General features: G+C 41.1%; 1 long non-coding RNA gene across 1 annotated transcript in view; it reads right to left on the bottom strand.

The window, feature by feature from the left end:
• Nucleotides 1-813: 813 nt before the first annotated feature.
• The window catches only part of LOC105492337 (uncharacterized), an 83758-nt gene continuing 59312 nt past the window's right edge, over nucleotides 814-25259 (bottom strand). The window contains exons 3-4 of the long non-coding RNA XR_011622359.1: nucleotides 1516-1585; nucleotides 814-943 (exon numbers count right to left, since the gene is read on the bottom strand). This is a non-coding gene — a long non-coding RNA (uncharacterized lncRNA). The remainder of the gene's footprint in view (nucleotides 944-1515; nucleotides 1586-25259) is intronic.

Genomic DNA, 25259 nt, shown 5'->3' with positions numbered 1-25259 from the left:
TGGGTTGATTTCTCAGGAAGGCTGAAACCATGGAATGACACTCTAGGAAAAAGCTACAGTTGCATTCAGGGAAATTGTACAGAGCCAGGACTAGATAGAAATAAGTTTTCCAGATTAGAAGTCAGGAGAAGTAGGTACAAATTGAAGTATAGGATGAGGTGTAGGTTTCAATAAGTGGTTCAGAAATCAGACCATAATGCTCAGCAGAGGTAAGGGTTATGGGGTTATGTCTTTTTTTTTTTTTTTTTTTTTTGGAGACAGAGTCTCACTCTGTTGACCACACTGGAGTGCAGTGGCACGACCTCGGCTCACTGCAACCTCAGCCTCTCAGGCTCAAGCAATTCTCCTGCTTCAACCTCCTGAGTAGCTGGGATTACAGGCACGCACCACCATGCTGGCTAATTTTTGTATTTATAGTAGAGACGGGGTTATACCATGTTGGCCAGGCTGGTCTCAAACTCCTGACCTCAGGTAATCACCGGCCTCAGCCTCCCAAAGTGCTGGGATCACAGGCGTGAGCCACCTCACCCAGCCAAGGGTTATGTCTTTAAATGAAGTTGGCTGTCAGGTTGAGGGGCGATGCTCCAAGACTAGGCAAAGTTTGGAAAAATGATAGAGTTGTGCCACAAAGGACCATGTCCTGGTCGTTAGTCAGTTCTAGGAGTGGTTCCAGAGGCCATCCACAGAAGGGCTTCACTTCTGATTCACCCTCTTGAATCCCATTCTGCTACTGAAACACTTTTAGCTGTAGGGTTGAAAAGGCACCAGCATTCTCACAGGCACCAGGATAGCTGGACTTCGTCATGGTTCCCATGAAGATCCTGCTGATGACAGCTGTAGATAAAACCTGAGAGATGGGGGCCAGCCAGGACTGGTAGACTCTTCCACCCGTACACAGATATATTCCATTCATTCTCTCCATAGCTTGTGGTTACACAGGCATCTACGGAAAGAATTGTGTTGATTAACTGAGACTTACATGCCATTAAAGTGTCCACTAAAATGGGCAAACAACTCACTGAATATATCAGGAAAAAGGACTATGGTCTATACTAGAAGACCCATTCGATAGGATAGTTTGAATTTTATTTATTCATGAAACAAACACTTATTGAGTACTTCTTATGTCTCTAATCATCTAAGGCAATGGAGATACAGGAGTGAAAAAATACGCTTAACAGGGGCTAGGGAAGACAGACAGAAACATGAGAAAATTGTTATTATCTTCTGACAGGTTTGATAGAAAGGGTGTCATTTCGATTTTAGGGGAGCGGCTTTTTGACTTCTGTGACTACCCCACAAATTCCCTCCTATTTCGGAATCACAGACTTGAGTGCCTCTTGAGGCCCCCTTGTTCCCAAGGGCTTTATCTAAATACCCTGGTTGCAGAAGTTGTTTTAAGAGAGTTATACTAGTTTATACCTTCTAGCATATTCTTCTAGAAATAGAAGACAACTGGCTGTTTGCTCTAATTGAGTTAGATTAAAATAAAATCTTGACTTTGGAATTACAGACCTCAGTTGGAAACCACGTTTCTTTTTCTTTTTCTTTTGGCAGCCACTTGACTTAGTTTCAGTTTTCTAATCTGTAAAATAAACATACTGTTAATAGGTATCTGGCTGCACTACTCTCAAGTTAAAATGCAGCAGTTAATATAAATACATTTTGTAAAATATAAATCACTAGTCAAAACAGGGCAACATGAACTGTCATAATTAATAACCACTTGGCTAGTTATGTTATCTTTGAAAGAAGAAAAAAGGAGAGATGCTTCCTTGCAAAGGGAAGGGCCTCTGCACACATTTCAGAAACAGACGTTTCTAAGATCAGACATGGAGTGTGTCTTTCAGCTCCCTGATAAACACAGCACAAATAAGAACAAAGTGCCTTCCATGGTTCCTTATCTGCTGGCAGAACATGTACGCCAATTGGTTAGGAAAGAAGCCTTAAATGTTTAAAGCAGTCACATGTGTGTTATTTTTTAAAAATTAGAAACATGAAAAACATTAATTCAATGCATGTTTATAGAAAGTCTACTACCATTGTTTTTGTGCTAAAGTTTTAGAGAATATGACCCAGTTACTATTTTCAAGAACACACAGCCCCATGAGGGACAGAGCCATGTAAACAGTAGGAAGCACCGGCGGGCGGTCAGAGCTCTCCTGGGACTTGGTACGCAATGTTCTGAAGCCGCTGGCTGCTGACCAATGGGCTGGAAGGGACGAGGTTCGGGCTGGGAGGAAGGAAGGCATTCCCCAGAGCAAGGGCATGGATCCATGCCTGCTACTAGGCTACTGTGCTGTAGTCAGACCAGGCGATGCCGCTGTGTGGAAAGGGTGAGGGAGGATGGAGGTGAGGTCAAGGTCAGGTGATAGACTTGTGATTTCTATTCATAGGTCAGTGTTTCTCAATTACATTCTCATACTCAGAGGTGGTACAGGCCCATGGGTGATGGGGAGGGGGCCAGCCTGGTGCACAGTGAATCACATAGGATCCCAGTCCTGTTTACCGATACCCAGAGCAAACAAATATTACCCATGACAATGTATCACATGTCTTTCTCACAGTAAGTCTGTTGTCCTCTTGGTGTGCCGGTCCAGTAGAATGAAACATGAATGTTATGCCAAGAGACTGTAGTACTTGAGATGTGAGGAGGCCATTCTTCCAAGAAGCTGGTTTCACAGTGTCCCTGGACCAGCAGCACAGCATCAACTGGGAACTGTTAGAAATGCACGTTGTCAGCTGGGCCTATACCTACGGAGTTGTCAACCCTGGGTGGACCCTGCAGTGTGAGTCCTAGCAAGCCCATGGGGGACTCCAGTGCTTGCTCGACTTTGGGAACCTCTGCTGGCCTGGTGTCTCCAGCCTCAGACATCATAAGAATCACACAGAGTGCTTGGAAACAAGCCTGCCAAGGAAGAATCACCTTCCTGAGGCTGCAAATGCGACTCCTTGACCTCAGATAATCCGTTCCATCAGGCAAGAGGCCTTGACCAGGGAATATCTGGGAATTGGCCAATAAGACATTTCATATTACGATATCCACATCCTTCCCTGCAGGTGCCCATTCAGAAGGCAGGCTGGTGTGGACATGTGCAGCACCAAGAAGGACCCCACACAGGCCTTCTCTCCGGTTGGAGGAGGCCATACACTAGCTGTGTAACCTTGGGGCAGGGGCTTAACCTCTGAAAGCTTGCTTTACTCTTCTGTAAAATCGTCACAGTAACAGCAACTCCCTCGAGGGTTTTTATGAGAATGAAATGACTTCATGTAGGACAAATTCCTGGTACTTGTTGAGGATTCATAAATGTGAAACATTATCATCAACATTATAGCAGTACATTACATAGCTCTGATTGGTGATGACATAGGCCACATTTATCGAATCCTTGTTACTCCTACTATGGCTGCTCCTGCTACTGTTACTATAAGCCCTGTTGCTCCTGCTACTACTGTTACTGTTACCTACCAATACTACTGTTGCTGCTAATACCACCACTGCTATTAGTACTGCTAATACTGCCACTATCACTACCGTAATACTATTGCTATTGCTGCTACTAATACTACCACTAATAATGCTACTGTTCCTGTTCCTGCTACCACCAGTATTACTAGAACTGCTGCTTCTGCTATTGCCATTCCTGCCCCTACTATTGCTACTGCTAATACTACTGCTACTGCTACTTCTAGTACAGCTAATACTGCCACTGCCACCACAACTACTACTAGTGCTGCTGCTACTAATGCTGCTACTAATGCTACCACTAATACCACTGCTACTACTGCCACTGCTACTACTGCTACGGCTGCTGATGCTACCATTACTACCACTATTACTTCTACTGCTGCTGATGATGCTACCATCATTGCCACTATTACGACTACTGCTGCTGCTAATACTGCCATTGTTCCTACGTTGCTGCTACTGCTACTATTGCTACTCATAGTATTATTCTTTGCCAATAGATGGCATGTGTTTTAGTAGAAAGAGGAAATACAACTGTAGAGAGAGATGGAGAGAGATAGGACTATGGAGTCAATTAGACCAGGAAGAAGTGGGGAAGCCTCCCTGCCAAGGAATGCATTTAACCAGGAAACAAGCAAAGGATTTTTGAGGAAGAAATAATAAACAGAACCAACAGGAGTACAAGAATGTGCTTACAGGGTTCTTTCTCTGGGAAGGTGGCCACCTTTTATTTCCTCTCCGTTCTTCCTCTGGTCCTCGCTGCTGGCTTTAAAGACTCTTGCCAACCCACATGGATGAGCTGGGTGAGAGGTTTAGCCTGGCATGTCATTTGCAGGCTAAGCTCTCTGCATGGATTCTATTTGAGGAGTTCATTAATTTTGTGACATGATATTAGGGGTTCTTGTCACCCTAGTGCAGTCCATGACCCCACTCAGCTTATGCTCTCTGTCTACCTGTGGCGAGAGTTTACCAAATGCTAGGTGAAGTACAACAAAGGAAAGTAGGCATCCTTTTATCAAATTCACTGGGCACTACCATTTGTATCTTAAATAAATAATCATCTTATATGTATAAGCACTTAATAAACATAGTATTAAGCTGTATTTTGCCAAATTGATTTACTGGGAAAAATTTAGAATCGATCATGGCAATGTTCGAAAATGTCTCTTTAACTACTTGCCCTTTCATTTGGAAATATTTTCACTTTAAAAATCTTTGCTAATTTGGTGTTTAAAAATGAAGAACAATTGTTACTTTCACGGGTTATTTTGCTCGCTGGAGAAGTTGGCTAGTTTTTCTTATGTTAATTGTTTCTCTTCTGTGAAATGTTGATTGCTACCCTGTTCAGATGTGGATGCTTTGAAAACGTGAGGAATACAGGCTTGAAGTCAGAATCTTCTGTTTTGTCCCAGTTCCAAGATTTGGGGTCAAAAAAGACAAGATAATGTAATCCTGAATCTATTCCTAGCTCTAAGGATCACCTGAGTGGCATGTGCAAAGATGCTGAATAATTAGAATGTCAAATACTTGGTCCAGAACATGAACTAGCTACAGGCCTGCCTTCCAGAAGCCCTTGGAGAAGATCAGTCAATGAGCAGATGAGCTGATTTCAGTGGGCCTGGGGCAACTGATGATGGAGGTCAGGCAAGGGCAGCTAGGGAAGCTCAGGGAGGGCTCAGAGTGTTCAATCCTGGACCCTGGAAGATATGTTTGACGTTTGCTTCTTTGTTCACTCATTGAGCAAGTCATTTACTAAAATAAATATTACAGATTTAGCTTCAGGACAAGATTTCCTTCAAGTTTCATACCTGTCTAGTATAAAATCATTTTTCACAAATGTCACAAATTTATACTCCTGCAGTTAGAGTTCTAAGACAAAAACGCAATGGTTGATGGTGTCTGCTTGATTTTTGATAAAAGTGCTTCAAACATTTTTAAATAAAATCTCTGGGGGGTGGATTAGCAATCTTGGGTTTGTCTGTATAGCAGGAAGATGGGTACATTCCTCTCCAGCTGTTTTCTTAAGCAAGCAGATCCTAAGCGGATTGGATTTCACAATTGGAAGCATTCTGGAAGAGATATGGTGCATGTTTGTAAGAGTCACCAATGTTTTAGGTCACAGGGCTGGCAAAGAAGCAGAGACCACTGTTCTCTGTGAGCACATCTGGGAATGAGTTGCTTCACTCCTGGAGCTTCCTGTGTTTTCTTCTCCTTCCTCATAAGAAGCTTTCAACATAACCTTGAAGAGCCAATAGCTGCTGTGCACTTCTCATGGTCCCTGTACCATCTGATCTTCCTGCACTGGAATCAGGCCCCCCAGCATATTTCTGGGAAGTGCACAGATCTAGATTGCAGGCCACCACCTGCTCCTCAGCAAGGATCACTCGGCTCCTTTCATTGGTTGTGAAGTCCGTTCCCTCCTATTTCCCAGCTGGGATCATGATCCGCTCAGGTCTATAGACTGAGCAGCTCTTTTTAGGACACCTCCTTTAATCTTCAGAGAAACCGTGTGAATGAGACATTGTTGTCCACATTTTACAGATCAGGAGACCCAGTCACTGAGGCTAGATCACCACCCAGGGTCACAGGGTGACCAACAGGGTACATGCCAGAGGTCGGCTGTCAATTATCTTAATCCTGTAACTCCTCACTACTTCCTTCCTGGTTCACAGCTCCCAGGAAAAGCGATGAGAGAAGCTGGGTAATGGGAAACTGAGATTTTCAGGCCCTCTCTCTTGGAGCTGACTCCCTTCCTATCTCCTTTTTCCTCTCTCTCTCTTCCTCCATGCCCAGCTCTTTCTCCTCTTTCTCTCCATCTTTCTCTCTCTGTATCCCTCTCTCTCTATCTCCCTTTCTCTCTTTCTCTTTTTGTCTTTGTCTCTCTCTCGTTCTCCTTCTTTTTTTCTCCATCTCTCTCTCTGTCCCCCTCTCACTCTCCTCTCTGTCTCTCTTCCTCTCTCTTCTCTTTGTATCCATCTTTCCCTCTTGCTCTATGCCTCACTTTCTCTCTCTTCTGCTTCTGTCTCTGTCTCTCTCTCTCCCCACTGACTTTCCACCTTACACTCTCCTCCTGAACCCAAGGAGCATCTCTGACTTTAGCTGCTATTTCATCTGCCATTTTAAAGGTGATCTCTGTAGAATCACAGCTGCAGTGCTGTCTTCCTGCCCCCGCAGGGTGGACAGCAGACTGGGACCCCACAGGAGCACAAGGACTCGATGAACCCATCTGTCTTTGGGCTTTGGCATTTCTTGGTTCTGAGACTTGTTCTGTTTACTCTTCCCATTGAGATTCTAGCCAAAATTTGATGGAGCTGCTGCAGGAAAGGGGGCAGTGGACCATTGGATTTTCTTGTCTAGGATGTTCTATAACAGTAAGCAGCATTGATGAATTGAGTTTCACATGCACTATTTTAGATGCTTTCTATGGGGATACTTAACATTAGATGAATAGGGTTTATTATCTTTGTACTACAGATGAGGAAAAGGCTTTGCTTAGAAAATGACACAGCCAGACCAAAGGGCCATTTAACGCCTGCCCTTCCTGAGAGAAGGCTAGATTGTATGGGGATTCAGTGTCCCCAAGTCCTCGTGGCCTGGTGCAGAGAATAGAAGGCCCTGCTTAGCTGTGAGGCAAGTGCAGTATTTCCCCATGGCCTGCTTGTTCTTTTTGTACTTTCGCACCAGATTTGCTTGTTTTGATGTGTTCTTTGCAAAATTATGTATAGAGACTCTCCACAGACTGTGCTCTTTTACATGTTTTTGGGAAAAAAGTCTCTATATTTCTTTATTTCTTGAATGAAGGTAGCTTTTTCACAACTGCCTTTTCAACTGCCAATTCAACTTTTATTTGCTGACGCTTGCTTTGCATCACACCTTGTATGTCACTGGACTACTACCAAAAAAGAAGCAGCCCTCTCAGGGGCAGGAGCTTGTGGTCTATTCAGAGAGCTGCCAAACTAGAGTGCAGCTGTCACACTGAGGGACAAAGGCTGGAGTATGGAAAATGCATATGCGAAGTGCCGTACCTTGGCCAACCTAACTACAGCAGAGAGGCTCGGGAAAATTACAGGAGGTCCTCCCTTATCATTGTTGGTGGGTTCTCGGAAAGTGTGACTTTAAGCAAAATGATGTGTAATGAAACTGATCTTAGCATAGGCTAATTGATATAAACAAAGGCTAAGTTCCTATGATGTATTTCTGCTCACAAAAATCACCAAACTTCTAAATAAAGATTAAAACACTTCTAATATTAAATTGAGCTCTACATACATTTAAGAAAGATCCAGAGAAACAAGTCAGGTAATTATTGACTCAATTATTCCGGTTCAGTGTTGCAGGTGACTGAGGCCTCTCCCATCAGCTAAGAAGCCAAGGCAAGAACCAGCCCTGAACAGGACCCCATTCTATCACAAGGCATGCAGACACACACATACACAGACACACACACACACTCATAGTCACTTACTCTGAGATACCTTAAGACATGCCGGTTCACCCAATGTGCATACCTCTGGGATGAGGAAAGAAACTGGATTCCTGAAGGAAGCCCACACAGGTGGGGGGAGAACATGCAAACCCCACACAGAGAGTGACCCAGGACTGGAATCAATTTTTTTTATATCAACGTTATAACAAAATGACATTGAACAAAACAATGTTATTGAGGAAACTACTGTATATGCAAATTAAATCCGAAGAATGGACTGCAATTATCCTGGCAAGAATAGTGTTCCACAGGTAGAAAAAAGCTGGTTTGATGGCTCGAGGTGGAGGTAAAAGGAATCTTGCGATATTTGGGGATGGGAAGAAATGTAATATTGAAGAAGCCCAGAGAGAAGTAGGAGCAAGAAGAGCAGAAGGGAAATCAGCACCACAACACCTCCCTTGAAGAGCTGTCCCTTGTCGCACACATAGTACCGTGCCTGAGTACCATGGGCAGCACTGAATATGTAATTGCTGGGGACATTCTGTAGGAAACAGACACCAATATCTGTGTCACTCTTGGGTGGACAGGCTTGATGTGGTAGATAAAACCAGAAAGACCAGACTACCTTTTTCCATTTACAGTCGACCTTCATTATTCCTGGATTCAGTATTCGAGATTTACCTACTCGTTAAAATGTATTTGTAACCCTCAGATCAGTATTCTCAGTACTTTTATGGTCATTTGCACACAGGGCAGAGCAGTGAGAAAGTTTGCATCACTGCTGTTTCTGTTTTGAGCTGAGGTGAAGAAGTGGATTGTCTGCCTTCTTTATTAGCTCATAGTGTTAGCACAGGTTCTTTCAAGGTCTTGTTAGTTTAATGTCTTTTGCATTTTTGCATTTTTTTTGGTTGGTAATTTTTGCTGTTTGACATGGGCCTGAACACAGTGCTCAAGTGCTGCCTGGAGTCTCATCCCACTAGAAAGCTAAGAAGTGCTGTATGGAGAAAATACTTGTGTTAGATGAGCTTTCAACTATGAATTATCAAGCTATCAGCCCTTAATATCTATTAATGATAATTAATCAATAATAGGTATCAAACAAGGTAACTTTAAGCAGAACACACATAAAACAAGGTCATGTATTAATCAGTTTATTAAAATGTGAGCAGAGCCTTACAGGAACCTAAGCCTTCATTTCCCCAGGAGCAACAGGGCGCTATCATCTAATTCAGTGTTTGCAGCAACTTCACAAAATAAAACTACTGCTAATAATGAAAATCAAGTGTCTCTTACATTTCTATGTTGAAATATTGGTTTCTGCATAGTTTGGGGTTCATTCAAAACCGAAACTTTTAGAACTTTTTAGAATTTTTTTTATTATCATCATACTTTAAGTTCTGGGTTACATGTGCATAAAGTGAGTTTTGTTCCATAGGTATACACTTGCCATGGTCGTTTGCTGCACCCATCAACCCATCACCTACATTAGGTATTTCTCCTAATGTTATCCCTCCCCTAAGCCCCCACCCCACAACAGGCCCCAGTGTGTGATATTCCCCGCTCTGTGTCCATGTGTTCTCATTGTTCAACTCCCACATGTGAGTGAAAACATGCAGTGTTTGGTTTTCTGATCTTGCGATAGTTTGCTGTGATGGTTTCCAGCTTCATCCATGTCCCCGCAAAGGACATGAACTCATCCTTTTTTATGGCTTCATAGTATTCCATTGTGTATATGTGCCACATTTTCTTTATCCAGTCTATCACTGATGGACATTTGGGTTGGTTCCAAGTCTTTGCTATTGTGAACAGTGCCACAGTAAACATATGTGTGCATGTGTCTTTATTGTAGAATGATTTATAATCCTTTGGCTATATGCCCAGTAATGGGATTGCTGGGTCAAATGGTATTTCGAGTTCTAGATCCTTGAGGAATCGCCACTGTCACCCACAATGTTTGAATTAATTTACACTCCCACCAACAGTGTAAAAGCATTCCTACTTTTCCACAACCTTTCCAGCATCTGTTGTTTCCTGACTTTTTAATGATTATCATTCTAACTGGCATGAGATGGTATCTCATTGTGGTTTTGAGTTGCATTTCTCTAATTACCAGTGATGATGACCATTTTTTCATATGTCTGTTGGCTGCATAAATGTCTTCTTTGGAAAAGTGTCTGTTCATATCCTTTGCCCATTTTTTGATGTGGTTGTTTGCTTTTTTCTTGTAAATTTGTTTAGGTTCTTTGTAGATTCTGGATATTACCCCTTGTCAGATGAGTAGATTGCAAAAAATTTCTCCCATGCTCTAGGTTGCCTGTTCACTCTGATGATAGTTTCTTTTGCTGTGCAGAAGCTCTTTAATTAGATCCCATTTGTCAATTTTAGCTTTTGCTGCCATTGCTTTTGGTGTTTTAGATATGATGTCTTTGCCCATGCCTATGTCCTGAATGGTATTGCCCAGGTTTTCTTCGAGGTTTTAAGTGGTCCTAGGTCTTATGTTTAAGTCTTTGATTCATCTTGAGTTGATTTTTGTATAAGATGTAAGGAGGGGGTCCAGTTTTAGTTTTCTGCATATGGTCAGTCAATTTTCCCAACACAATTTATTAAATAGGAAATCTTTTCCCCATTGCTTGTGTATGTCAGGTTAGTCAAAGATCAGATGGTTGCAGATGTGTGGTGTTATTTTTGAGGCCTCCATTCTGTTCCATTGGTCTATATATCTGTTTTGGTACCAGTACCATGCTGTTTTGGTTACTGTAGCCTTATAGTATAGTTTGAAGTCAGGTAGCGTGATGCCTCCAGCTGTGTTCTTCTTGCCCAGGATTGTCTTGGCTATGCTGGCTCTTTTTTGGTTCCATATGAAGTTTAAAGTAGTTTTTTTCCAATTATGTGAAGAAAGTCAGTGGTAGCTTGATGGGGATAGCATTGAATCTATAAATTACTTTGGGCAGTATGACCATTTTCATGATGTTGATGCTTCCTATCCATGAGCATGGAATGTTTTTTCCATTTGTTTGTGTCCTCTCTTATTTCCTTGAGCAGTGGTTTGTAGTTCTTCTTGAAGAGGTCCTTCACATCCCTTGTAAGTTGAATTCCTAGGTATTTTATTCTCTTTGTACCAATTGTGAGTGGGAGTTCACTCATGATTTGGCCTCTGTTTGTCTGTTATTGGTTTATAGGAATGCTTGTGATTTTTGCACATTAATTTTGTATCCTGAGACTTTGCTGAAGTTGCTTATCAGCTTAGGGAGATTTTGGGCTGAGACGATGGGGTTTTCAAAATATATAATCATGTCATCGGAAAACAGAGACAATTTGACTTCCTGTCTTCCTGTTTGAATACCACTTATTGCTTTCTCTGGGCTGATTGCCCTGGCCAGACTTACAGTATTATGTTGAATAGGAGTGATAAGAGAGGGCATCCTTGTCTTCTGACAGTTTTCAAAGGGAATGCTTCCAGTTTTTGCCCATTTAGTATGATATTGGCTATGGGTTTGTCATAAATAGCTGTTATTATTTTGAGATATATTCCATCAATACCTAGTTTATTGAGAGCGTTTAGCATGAAGGGGTGTTGAATTTTATCGAAAGCCTTTTCCGCATCTATTGAGATAATCATGTGGTTTTTCTCATTGGTTCTGTTTATGTGACGGATTACGTTTATTGATTTGCATATGTTGAACCAGCCGTGTATCCCAGGGATGAAACCAACTTAATCGTGGTGGATAAGCTTTTTGATGTGCTGCTGGATTTGATTTGCCAGTATTTTATTGAGGATTTTCACATCAATGTTCATCAGGGGTATCGACCTGAAATTTTCTTTTTTTGTTGTGTCTCTGCTAGGTTTTGGTATCAGGATGATGGTGGCCTCATAAAATGAGTTAAGTAGACGTCCCTCTTTTTCTATTGTTTGGAATAGTGTCAGAAGGAATGGAAACAGCTGCTCTTTGTACCTCTGGTAGAATTCAGCTGTGAATCCGTCTGGTCCTGGACTTTTTTTGGTTGGTAGGCTATTTATTACTGCCTAAATTTCAGAACTTGTTATTTCTTTATTCAGGGTTTTGACATCTTCCTGGCTTAGACTTGGGAGGGTGTATGTGTACAGGAACTTATCTATTTCTTCTAGATTTTCTAGCTATTTATTTATTTATTTGCATAGAAGTGTTTATAGTATTCTTTGATGGTAGTTTGTATTTCTGTGGGATCAGTGGTGATATCCCCTACATGATTTTTTATTGCATCTATTTGATTCTTCTGTCTTTTGTTCTTTATTAGTCTGCTTAGCAGTCTATTTTGTTGATTTTTTTCAAAAAACCAGCACCCGAATTCATGGATTTTTTTGAAGAGTTTTTGTGTCTCTATCTCCTTCAGTTCTGCTCAGATGTTAGTTATGAAATTTCATGTCTTCTGCTAGCTTTTGAATTTGTTTGCTGTTGCTTCTCTAGCTCTTTTAATTTTAATGTTAGAGTGTCAATTTTAGGTATTTCCTGCTTTCTCTTGTGGGCATTTAGTGCTATAAATTTCCCTCTAAACACTGTTTTAAATGTGTCCCAGAGATTCTGGTACATTGTGTCTTCATTCTCATTGGTTTCAAAGAACATCTTTATTTCTGCCTTCATTTCGTTATGTACCCAGTAGTCATTCAGGAGCAGGTTGTTCAGTGTCCATACGGTTGTGTGGTTTTGAGTGAGTTTCTTAATCCTGAGTTCTAATTTGATTGCACTGTGGTCTGAGGGACTGTTTGTTATGATTTCCATTCTTTTGTATTTGCTGAGGAGTGTTTTACTTCCAATTACATAGTCAATTTTAGAATAAGTGTGAGGAGGTGCTGAGAATAATGTATATTTTGTTGATTTGTGGTTGAGAGTTCTGTAGATGTCTATTAGGTCCAGTTGGTCCAGAGCTGAGTTCAAGTCCTGAATATCCTTGTTAATTTTCTGTATCATTGATCTATCTAATATTGACAGTGGGGTGTTAATGTCTCCCACTATTATTGTTTGGGAGTCTATGTCTCTTTGTAGGTCTCTAAGAACTTGCTTTATGAATCTGTGTCCTCCTGCATTGGGTGCATATGTATTTAGGACAGTTAGCTCTTCTTGTTGCATTGATCCCTTTACCATTGTGTGATGCCCTTCTTTGTCTCTTTTGATCTTTGTTGGTTTAAAGTCTGTTTTATCAGAGATTAGGATTGCAACTCCTGCCTTTTTTTTTTTTTTTCTTCCCATTTGCCTGGTAAATATTCCTCCATCCCTTTATTTTAAGCCTATGTGCGTCTTTGCACAAGAGATTGGCATACTGAATATAGCACACTGATGGATCTTGACTCTTCATCCAATTTGCCAGTCTGTGTCTTTTAATTGGGGCATTTAGTCTGTTTACATTTAAGGTTAATAGTGTTATGTGTGGATGTGATCCTGTCATTGTGATGCTAGCTGGTTGTTTTGCTCGTTAAGTTAATGCAGTAAATAATATCGATCTTCTTTACAATTTGGTATGTTTTTGCAGTGGCTGGTACCGGTTGTTCCTTTTCATGTTTAGGGCTTCTTGTCTGTAAAGGATTTTATTTCTCATTCACTTATGAAGCTTAGTTTGTCTGGATATGAAATTCCGGGTTGAAAATTATTTTCTTTGAGAATGTTGAATATGGGTTTCCACTCTTTTCTGGCCTGTAGGGTTTCTGCAGAGAGATTCACTGTTAGTCTGATGGGCTTCCCTTTGTGGGTAACTATACCTTTCTTTCTGGCTGCCCTTAACATTTTTTCCTTCATTTCAACCTTGGTGACTCTGATGATTATGTGTCTTGGGGTTGCTATTCTCAAGGAGTATCTTTGTGGTATTCTTTGTATTTCCTGAATTTGAATGTTGGCCTGTCTTGCTAGGTTAGTGAAGTTCTCCTGGATAATATCCTGAAGAGTGTTTTCCAACTTGGTTCCATTCTCCCGTCACTTTCAGGTACACCAATCAAATGTAGATTGGGTCTTTTCACATAGTCGCATATTTCTTGGAGGCTTTGTTTACTTCTTTTTATTCTTTTTTCTCTAATCTTGTCTTCTTATTTCATTAAGTTGATCTTCAATCACTGATATCCTTTCTTTCACTTGATCTATTCGGCTATTGATACTTGTGTATTCTTCACGAAGTTCTCGTGCTGTGTTTTTCAGCTCCATCAGGTCATTTATGTTCTTCTTTACCTTGGTTATTCTAGTCACCAATTCAACTGACCTTTTTCCCAAGGTTTTTAGCCTCTTTGCATTAGGTTAGCGTATGCCTCTTTAGCTCAGAGGAGTTCGTTATTTCCCACCTTCTGAAGCCTATTTCTGTCAGTTCGTCAAACTCATTCTCCCTCCAGTTTTGTTCCTTTGTTGGCGAGGAGTTGGAATCCTTTGGAGGAGGACAGGCGTTCTGGTTTTTGGAAATTTCAGCCTTTTTATACTGTTTTTTCACCATCTTTGTGGATTTATCAACCTTTGGTCTTTCATGTTGGTGACCTTTGGATGGAGTCTTTGAGTGGATGTGCTAATGCTTTCTGTTTGTTTCTTTCCCTCCTAACAGGCCAACCTGCTGCCAGTCTGCTGGAGTTTGCTGGAGGTCCACTCCTGATGCTGTTTGCCTGGGTATCTCCAGCGGAGGCTCCAGAGCAGCAAAGATTGCTGCCTGTTCTTTCCTCTGGAAGCTTAGACCCAGAGGAGCACCTGCCAGATGCCAGTCAGAGCTCTCCTGCATGAGATGTCCGTCAACCTCTACTGGGAGGTGTCTCCCCGTCAGTATAAACGGGGTTCAGGGACCCACTTGAGGAGGCAACCTGTCCCTTACCAGAGCTTAAAAGCTGTGCTGGGAGGTCTGCTGCTCTCTTCAGAGCCGTCAGGCAGGGACATTTAAATCTGCTATAAGCCACTGACTGGGGCTGCTGCCTTTTTCACAGAGATGCCCTGTTCAGAGGGGAGAAATCTGGCAGTCTGGCCACAGCAGCCTTGCTGAGCTGCAGTGCACTCCACCCAGTTCAAACTTCCCAGAGGCTTTGTTTACATTGTGACCATAAAATCGCCTACTCAAGCCTCAGCAATGGCGGACGCCCCTGCCTCCACCAAGCTCCAATGTCCCAGGTGGATCTCAGATTTCTGCTGTGCTGGCAGCAAGAATTTCAAGCCAGTGGATCTTAGTTTCCTGGGCTCTGTGGGGGTGGGACCCACCAACCCAGACCACTTGGCTCCCTGGCTTCAGCACCCCTTTCCAGGGAAGTGAACGGTTCTGTCTCACTGGCATTCCAGGTGCCACTGGGGTATGGAAAAAAAAAGAGCTCTGGCAGCTGCTAGTTGGATGTCTGCCCAATTGGCCACCCAGTTTGTGTTTAAAATCCAGGGTCCTGGTGCTGTAGGCACCGGAAAGAATCTCCTGGTTTGTGGGTTGTGAAGACCGTGGGACAAGCACAGTATCTGTGCCAGAGTTCCTCAGGCTCAGACCCTCACAGCTTCCCTTGGGTAGGGGAGAAAATTCTCCGACCCCTTGCACTTCCTGGGCGAGGCAATGCCCTACCCTGCTTGGGCTGGCCCTCCCTGGGCTGCACCCACTGTCCAACCAGTCCCAGTGAGATGAACCGGGTACCTCAGTTGGAAATGCAGAAATCACCCGCCTTCTGTGTGGCTCTTGCTGGGAGCTGCAGACCAGTGTCTATTCGGCCATCTTGAATCCTTCGAACTTTTTAAATAACTTTTTTCTTTTAAAATTCTTTTGGAACTGTCTATATGTTAATATTTACACTTTTTCATATCAACATTACTTTTTATTTAATATTATATTAGGCAAATTTTTCCTGATAAATTGAACCTATTTATACCCCTCAATATGTTAGAATTTCGTTTTCTTATTTCTTTTCTTTATTCAACTAATTTATTTTATTTTCAGAACTCTAATAACATTTGAGCCAATCTGTTTTCTTTCAAATTTTCAACTACATCTTCCTTATTTTCAGAATACAATAGTGAATCATTGTATTCATCAGAATGTGTGAAATATTGCTGCAAATACATGCAAGCCCCAAATCTCAGTGTATTGGAATAGTTTATAGAGCACCCTAGACAAAAGTAGTTGCATCTTAGAAAAGGACTGCTTTTTATAATCTCAGTTCACTTTACCAACAAGCATAAGATGGTTTGTTTAATAAACAACAAAAAAAATTACTGCCTCCAACCAGGTAAGGACACAAACAAGCATACTCTTCCATTATCAGTTCTCACCGGAGGACTCTGTGGCTATAAAAGAACAAGCTGTCCACAGTTCTAAACATTCGCCCTGAAAGGTAAGTGTCCCACTGTCACCTGTGATAAGAAGTTGGCATCTGTCACTGAAGGCTGTGCCACCTCAAAGACTCTTCCTTGCAAGACCCAGGGGCTGGACCATCAGGCCCAGACTAGGACTCCTTTTGTCTTCTTCCCTCCCCCTGGGCTAGTTTGTTAAGGCTCTCTCCAATCTCTTTTTCTCTTGATGCTAAAAGTTACCTTGCTTGTTGTGGAATGCTTAATTCCTAACATTTATATATTGATTCAGCATATTATGATTTATATGGATTTGTATGGTTTATAATACTGACTGAGTTGTGGAGCGGCTTGAGCCCGTATCTCTGACTGCTGAGTAAACAAGATGTAACAAGGAGAATTGCCTCCTTGGGAACTCCATGTGGCTTGTGGCTTTTGTGATTGAATCACAATCAATAAAAGCCTGACATTGTGGAAAGACACAAAAATGCATGACCTGGTTATCTCTAACCTTGCACCACTCATGACAAATGGGAAATATTTATTTTTTTCTTATGCTACATGTCTATTTCAGCTTAGCTGGGGCTTTTTCTCCATGTCATATTGACTCAGAGACATGAACAGCAAAGCCCCCAGTATTTGGCATGTTGCCGGTTGCTGTAGCAGAGAAAAGAGAGCATGGCAAATCGCATGGACTAGCTTTGAAATATTTCCACCTAGAGGTGATAAATATCGTGGTTTCTCACATTTCCCCCACCAAAGCAAGACACAGGGGCCCCGACTTGCCTAACTTCAAGGAAGCAAGAGACGACGTCTTGACCACGAGTCTGGAAGAGAAATTCCAGCACCAGTGGTAGCCATAGTCTGTCATTCCAGTTCATTGATTGTACACACAAAACATACCCACCCTTTTCCCAGGAAAAACAACCCCAAGATCCTATCCATAAAGCACAATGCATAAAGCCCAGGATTTCTGGGAGAAAAGAAAGAATGACATAAGAATTAAAAAGGCAAATTCCTTGCTTCCTCACCACATGCTCAATTTATAATGGCGGAACAAGATTGCAGTAACCTCAACACACATGCCCAGTGTACAAAGGGAAGAACGGAAGCCACATGAAGATATCCTGGGATACAGCAATTTCAATTTCCCTTGGACATGTATTTTGAGGGCCTGCTACTTAGGGGGACAGGGAATTTTCCCATCACAGACTCTGATTCTTGTTCCTGTGGATACCTCCTTTGTTTACTTTTCTTCATGGCTGTTTGCTCTGCCATCTGGAAGATTCTCTCTTTTACAGTATCCTCAACCCCACTGAATGTGGCCCTTGGGACACATGCCCTTGCTGAAGGCTGAGAGTTCTCTTCAGTTCACTTTCTGCCCCTAGGTATGTGGGGCACCCTATGGGTCAGTTTAGGTCTCTAATAGCCAATGTTGACAAATTTTGTGATTATTTTGGTGATACATTTATCTCGACTACTTAATAGGCACCTTATCTGCATGATTTCTATGTACCAGTAGCCATATCTACTCCTCTTTTGTTTTATTTTATTTTAATCCTCCCCCCTCCTTTTGTTTTTGAGACAGAGTCCTGCTTTGTCACCCAGGCTGGCGTGCAGTAGCTCAATCACAGTTCAGTTCAGCTTCAATCTCCAGGATTCAAGGGATCCTCCTGCCTCAGCACCCCCATGTAACTGAGACCATGGGTTCTCACCACCATACCTGGCTAATTTTTTGATTTTTTTGTAAAGACAGCCTCTCAATTTGTTGCCTAGACTGATCTCCTGGGTTCAAGTGATTCTCCAGCTCCAGCTTCCTAAAGTACTGAGGTTACAGGTGTTCACAACATTGCCTGGCTCATCCCCCTTTTTCAGACATAGCTCTCAGAGTTACCAAGTGTCTTTGCTATTTTTCCCACCTCTCTGTCTTTTGATTTAATTACTGTCTCATGTAACTTGAGCTTATTAGGTTTAATGGAAAAGCTATACACTTAGACACTTTTCTCTGAGCTGCTGGATGAAGTTGAAAGAATTTACTGGATGCCACATTTTAATTAATTTTTTTAATTAGATGGAGTCTAGCTCTGTTGCCAGGCTGGAGTGCAGTAGCATGGTCTTGGTTCACTGCAACCTCTGCCTCCCGGATTCTAGCAATTCTCTTGCCTCAGCCTCCTGAGTAGCTGGGATTACAGGTGTCTGCCACCATGCCTGGCTAGTTTTTGTGTTTTTGGTAAAGATGGGGTTTCACCATGTTGTCCAGACTAGTCTCGAACTCCTGGCCTCAGGTGATCCACTGGCCTCAGCCTCCCAAAGTGCTGGGATTACAGGTGTGAGCCACCGCACCTGGCCCTTAATTAAATTTTTACTCTGAGACATTTGTTCAGAGGAATTTTTCACTGAGTTTAAAAGATATAGCTTTTATTTAATGCTTGCTACAAAGCTAAGATTTGAATATTATTTTTTATTTGAATATTTTAAAATATCACTGGTAATCTTCAGGGTGAGATGTTATTCTCTTTATAACACTACAGGCCCCTAAATGTGTGGCCTCTTTCTATTTCCTTTCATTCTTGTTTACAAAATAGTCAACTCTTTGCTGAACTCCTTCCTTTCCTTTCACTATGCCTTGCCAAATACAGCAGCAACCCACTAATACTCTGTTTTCCAATATCTTCCACCTCGCAAATTACTAGAGATGGAAAGTTTATGAAATATTACACTACAGTTTAATGGATCACCAAATTCCAGCCTTGGTCAACCATTTAATTTCTACCTACTATGCAACGATGTGTCCATATATTTTGAGTTTGCATTATGCCAAATTTTAGGTATAGTTATGATTGAATTATGTCCACCCAAAATACGTATGTTAAAGGCCTAACCCACAGTGCCTTAAAATGCACTCGGAGTTAGATTATATTTAGGAATAGAATCGTTGTGAGTTTAATTAGTGGAATAAAGATGATGCCATACTGATCCCTAATCTGACTGGTGTTCTTATTAAAAGGTGATATTTGGACATAGACAGGCATGCAGGGAAAATTCCATGTGAAGATGAAGGCAGATTGAATCATACAGTAGATATCTAGGAAAGTCAAAGATTTCCAGCAATCCAAAGAACTAAGGGAGGAGTCCTGGAACAGATTCTCTCTCACTACCTTCAGATGGAACCAACCCTGCCAACATCTTATCTTATACTTCTACCCTTCAGAACTGTGACAATAAAATTTCTGCTGTGTAAACTGCCCAGTTTGTGGAACTTTGTTATGATAGTCCTCAAAACTAAAACAGGTACCATTTTCTTTGAGTTAGTGTAGACTAGACTATATTGATGCTGGAGTCATTAACACCTCCAATATCTCTTAGTGGGGCTAAAACAATACAGTGTTTTTCTCACTCTTATTACATGTCAATCACAGGCAGTTGGGTGCTCTGCTCCATGACTTCTTCACTCAGAGACACAGGCAGTCAAGTCCTCACCAGCTGGAGCATTTCTGGTCTCTGGAGCAGGAGAAAGAACACAGCAAATTGTGCACCAGCTCTGAAAGTTTTCTGCCCAGGAGTAGGATGCACATTCCTTCTGCTTACATTTAATTGGCCAGAGCATGTCACATGCTATGTTTGAATGGGTAGGAAGAGAATGAATGTGTTGGTCAATAGCCCTGAAGGCTTCTAAAAAAGGCTGTATTTCTGTCCATCCGTCTTCTTGACTACAACTACAGATGCACCAGATGAGTAAGAAGTGCCCTGCAGAATTTTTTTTTTCATTGAAATTATTTTGAAAACTGTGCAAGTCTGATTCTTGGCTAATTGCATTCTAGTACACTTGCCTTTAATTCAATTGGCACACACATCCCACAGTACCATTATGTGTCAAGCACTGAAGTGTGCATTGTCACTCTACAGTCAAACAAGTGCAAATGTCTATCCCAATTTTTGCAGAGGGGAAAAATTTGATTCAGAAAACTTTAATAACTCATCTAAGTTTAGAGTTCTGAATTCAAGTTCAGATAGTCTTTTAATCTCATCCTCTTTAAATTCTTTTTTTTAACTTTTATTTTAAGTTCAGGGGTACAAGTGCAGGTTTGTTACATAGGTAAACTTGTGTAATTGGTATTTGCTGTATAGATTATTTCATCACTCAGCTATTAAGCCTAGTATCCAGTAGTTATTTTTCCTGATCCTCTCCCTCCTCCCACCTTCCACCTTACAAAAGGCCCTGGTGTGTGCTGTTCCCTTTTATATGTCCATGCATTCTCACTATTTATCTCCCACTTGTAAGTGAAAACATATAGTATTTGGTTTTCTGTTCCTGTGTTAGTTTGCAAAGGATAATGCCCTTCAACTGCATCCATGTCCCTGCAAAGGATGCGATTTCATTCTTTTTTATGGCTGCATAGTATGTACCACATTTTCTTTATCCAGTCTACCATTGATGCCATTTAGGTTGATTCTGTGTCTTTACTAGTGTCAATGGTGCTGCAATGAACATATGTGTGCATTCATGTGTCTTTCTAACAGAATGATTTATATTATTTTGGGTATATACCCAGTAATGGAATTGCTGGGTCGAATGATATGTCTGTATTTAGGTCTTTGAGGAATTGCCACACTGTCTTCCACAATGGATGTACTAATTTACACTCTCACCACCAACAGTGTATAAGCATTCCTTTTTCTTCACAACCTCACCAGCATCTGTTATTTTTTGACTTTTTCGTAATAGCCATTCTGACTGGTGTTAGATGGTATCTCATTGTGGTTTTGATTTGCATTTCTCTAATGATTAGTGATGCTGCTGATGATCTTTAAATTCTACTCATCAATAGTGAAATACCTTCTCATACGGTAGGTGAATTAATCATTTTATCAATTGTTTTATATAAGTGTTGGGGTCTTTCCATAAACCCTTTGCTCTTTCACTTATGTTGACAAAGACATCTATATGCTTCCATAATGAATTTGCCCTGCTGAAAGAATTACGCCAATCATTGAGGAGAAATGAATTTTTCTGATTACTTTATTTTTGAATTATTTTTTACAATCCAGGATTTAAACCATCAAAGCGTTTATACCATCAAACATACCAATTTAATGTTCATTTTAGAATGGGCCTGGAAGTTAAATAATTTTAAACCAGGGACTAGGAAAAAAAAACTCCTTAAATTGAGAGGATTAACTGAGTGTCAGGTTGTTTTCTACTTGGAAATTTAGGAGACCTGAGAAGTTACTTAAGTGCTTACTGATTGTTTCACAATATAATTGAGAAGTTTTTCAACTTTTATCTCTGATCCTAAAATTATGTTCCAATTAGAGGTCCTCAGTCTGGAGATAATGGGCCATTAATTGCCCTGAAATTCATTTTTATAAATATTTACATTATTAAGGTAACTTTGCAATTATGTTCTAATAAATTACATGTTTGATTAGAGTTCAGGCTATGCAGAGCCAACTTTCGCCCTCTTACAAGGTTTTAAAAGGACTTCATTATTTCTTCCCACGTGACAGTGGCCACAGTGACTCTCAAGAGTCCTACTGGGTTATGCTGTTGGTGTGCTTGAGTTTTTAGGGATACTTCTGAATCTTAATGTGTACATTGCTTTTGCTATCGTGGAAAAATCCCAACTGTTCTATCAATACCTACAGGACAAAGCAGGCAGATAAGGCAGATACATGGATTGACAGATCAGCAAATGGGCAGAGCTGAGCACCTGCCTTCTGGAGGAGTAAGGTCCACTGACCTCTGTGGTCCCAAAGAAATGGTGTGTTTCCTGGAACATGCAAGAAATTTGCTTACATGTAAATGAGACAGTGAGATCCTGGAGGTGAACATTTTAACTTGAACTACAACGTGACATTGAAGGGTTACCAAGGAATGGATCCTGTGACTGAGGATAACTTTGGAGGCCTCCTGGACCAATGTCATTCCACAAGGCCACCTGCATTGATATTGATAATTTCTCATCTGATTTATTTAATCCTTTCACCTCTGTGGGGGAAAATCCAATAGCTGAAAGTCATATCATAAACACATGTGTTTTGAAACCCTGAGTTACAAAAGTTATGTGTGTTTTACTTGTTTATTTTATGAAGCTCAGCATTAATACTAAGAGACTAGGGGGCTTTGATAAGCCCTCGAGACTCAAACCATACATGATGTCATCTATTGGATGCATTGCGATTGATTTTTCCATTCCAAAATTAGAGCCTTTAAATGCAAACCATTTCTTCTAGAGTTTAAATAGCAGAGGATACAGAAGAATCACTCATCTAATGTGGCTTTCAAGATGTGTGAACTTTCCAAACCCTTTTGTCTCAGAGAGTCATCCTGAATCATGAGGATTTTTATAGGGTGTGACCATGCTGATCTTGGAAAGTTGTTCTGCTTTTTTACCATTTTATGTTTCCACACTTCCTGGTGGAGCAATCACAGCACCAGATGTCATGTTGCCTGATTTTTGTCAACTGCACTGACTGTTGGAATCAGGCTGTTTGGGTCACATAGCCCCAGTTGTATTAGATAATGGATCGCCTCTTACTCTTTAGCTGTGCTGAAGATCACAGAATACCTCACGCCTCAATAAAATACATGTGCCAGGGATAAATGTTTGCTAGCTTAAAGTTATACCAGATTTTAAATTAGGTCTTAATAATCTAAAATTAGATTTAAAAGCATCTTTCGTCTGGAAATAAGGTTCATGTTCCTTGGGTATATATTCTAATCCCACAATAACCTTGTACCGGCTTACTTCTCTGTTCTTATTTCTACTTGTGACAAATAGGCATCCTGCACTTCAGTCGTAATATACCCTTTACATCTTTCTTATTTGGATTGGACCAGTTTGATTACATTTGTTACTGTCTACCCTTCTGCCCCGGATCTTTTATTCATTAATTCATTCACTTAAGTTTAATACGCTCTACTATTTGACTTAGTAGTGTTTTCAAAACTTACAATACAGATATAAGTGACACATGGTCCATTATGCCTAGAAATCTACGATACTGTGAAAGAAATTTGAGTTGAACAATGAGAACACACAGACACAGGGAGGGGAACAACACACACCAGGGCCAGCCTAGGGGTGGGGGCAAGGGGAGGGAGAGCATTAGGGCAAATAGTCAATGCATGCAGAGCTTAAAACTTAGGTGATGAGTTGATAGGTGCAGCAAACCACATGGCACATGTATACCTATGTAACAAACCTGCACTTTCTGCACTTGTATCATGGAACTTAAAATAAAAAATAATAATAATAATTAAACTAAAGAGCTTCTGCACAGCAAAAGAAACTACCATCAGAGTGAACAAGCAACCTACAGAATGGGAGAAAATTTTTGCAATCTACTCATCTGACAAAGGGCTAATATCCAGAATCTACAAAGAACTCAAACAAATTTACAAGAAAAAAACAACCCCATCAAAAAGTGGGCAAAGGATATGAACAGACAGTTCTCAAAAGAAGACATTCATACAGCCAACACACACATGAAAAAATGCTCATCATCACTGGCCATCAGAGAAATGCAAATCAAAACCACAATGAGATACCATCTCATACCAGTTAGAATGACGATCATTAAAAAGTCAGGAAACAACAGGTGCTGGAGAGGATGTGGAGAAATAGGAACACTTTTACACTGTTGGTGGGACTGTAAACAAGTTCAACCATTGTGGAAGACAGTGTGGTGATTCCTCAAGGATCTAGAACTAGAAATATCATTTGACCCAGCCATCCCATTACTGGGTATATACCCAAAGGATTATAAATCATGCTGCTATAAAGACACATGCACACGTATGTTCATTGTGGCACTATTCACAATAGCAAATACTTGGAACCAACCCAAATGTCCATCAATGATAGACTGGATTAAGAAAATGTGGTGCATATACATCATGGAATACTATGCAGCCATAAAAAAGGATGAGTTCGTGTCCTTTGTAGGGACATGGCTGAAGCTGGAAACCATCATTCTCAGCAAACTATTGCAAGAACAAAAAACCAAACACCACATATTCTCACTCATATGTGGGAATTGAACAATGAGAACACTTGGACACAGGAAGGGGAACATCACACACTGGGACCTGTCATGGGGTGGGGGAGGGAGGAGGGATAGCATTAGGAGATATACCTAATGTAAATGATGATTTAATGGGTGCAGCACACCAACATGGCACATGTATACATATGTAACAAACCCGCACATTGTACACATGTACCCTAGAACTTAAAGTATAATAAAATAATAATAATAATAATAGTAGTAAAAGAAAATTCACACCAAGTAAGCAAGAATTCAACCTCAGGAATAATAATGACGTATTCTTAAATATCTGACAAGGCCAGCACACATCAATGCTTTTAATTTTATCTTCTATGATCACCCAAACTGTGTTACCCCTCTCTAATAATGCCCTGTTCTGTTTATGGTTATTTATTTTGACCCGTGGCTTTTTCCTCCCGGTGATTTTAGGACCCTTGATGACAAATCTTTCTATGTTACCTGGCATTTAGTGTATTATAATTAATAAATATCAGTGAAATGAATGAATGAATGCTTGTTGTAGAGTCCCTTAGATTAGTGATTCTCAAACTGGAGTGCCCATGAGAATCACCTGAAAGGCTCGTTAAAATGCAGATGCTGGGCCCCAGCTCCAGGGCTTCTGATTTGGTAGATCTGAGGTGGAGCCTGAGACCTTCTCACAAGTTCTCAGGTGATGCTGGGTCTGGGGACCCCACTTTGAGAACTGTTGCCTTGAGATGTCTTCCCAGGATCTCCAACTGTCAAGTCATACTCCTACTTACTCCAGTCGGTGTGTCTGAGTGGCTTACACTTATGTTTTCACAGCATAACTGAGCCAACACATTTCCTGAACTCTGTTGGTCCATTTGGCCTCTGTTTCCTGAGTGCCTGGTTTGTGTACCTCCCTAGGCTGTGTACCAGGAAACAAAGTGAAGAAGAAGAAGCACGAGGCTTGAAGCAGCTCAAGAGTCAGTGTGGGAAACAAACATGTCTTCATTAATGTCAATGGGAGGCAACAGAGGAAATGATACTGGGATTCACAGGTGATGAGTGCCAACCTTTCTAAGGCTGAATGGGATGT

The sequence above is a fragment of the Macaca nemestrina genome, chromosome 4 (genome assembly GCF_043159975.1).
Source record: "Macaca nemestrina isolate mMacNem1 chromosome 4, mMacNem.hap1, whole genome shotgun sequence".
Classification (NCBI taxonomy): Eukaryota; Metazoa; Chordata; class Mammalia; order Primates; family Cercopithecidae; genus Macaca; species Macaca nemestrina.
The sequence above is the reverse complement of the archived record's forward strand: the minus strand, read 5'-3'. Positions and strand labels throughout refer to the sequence as shown.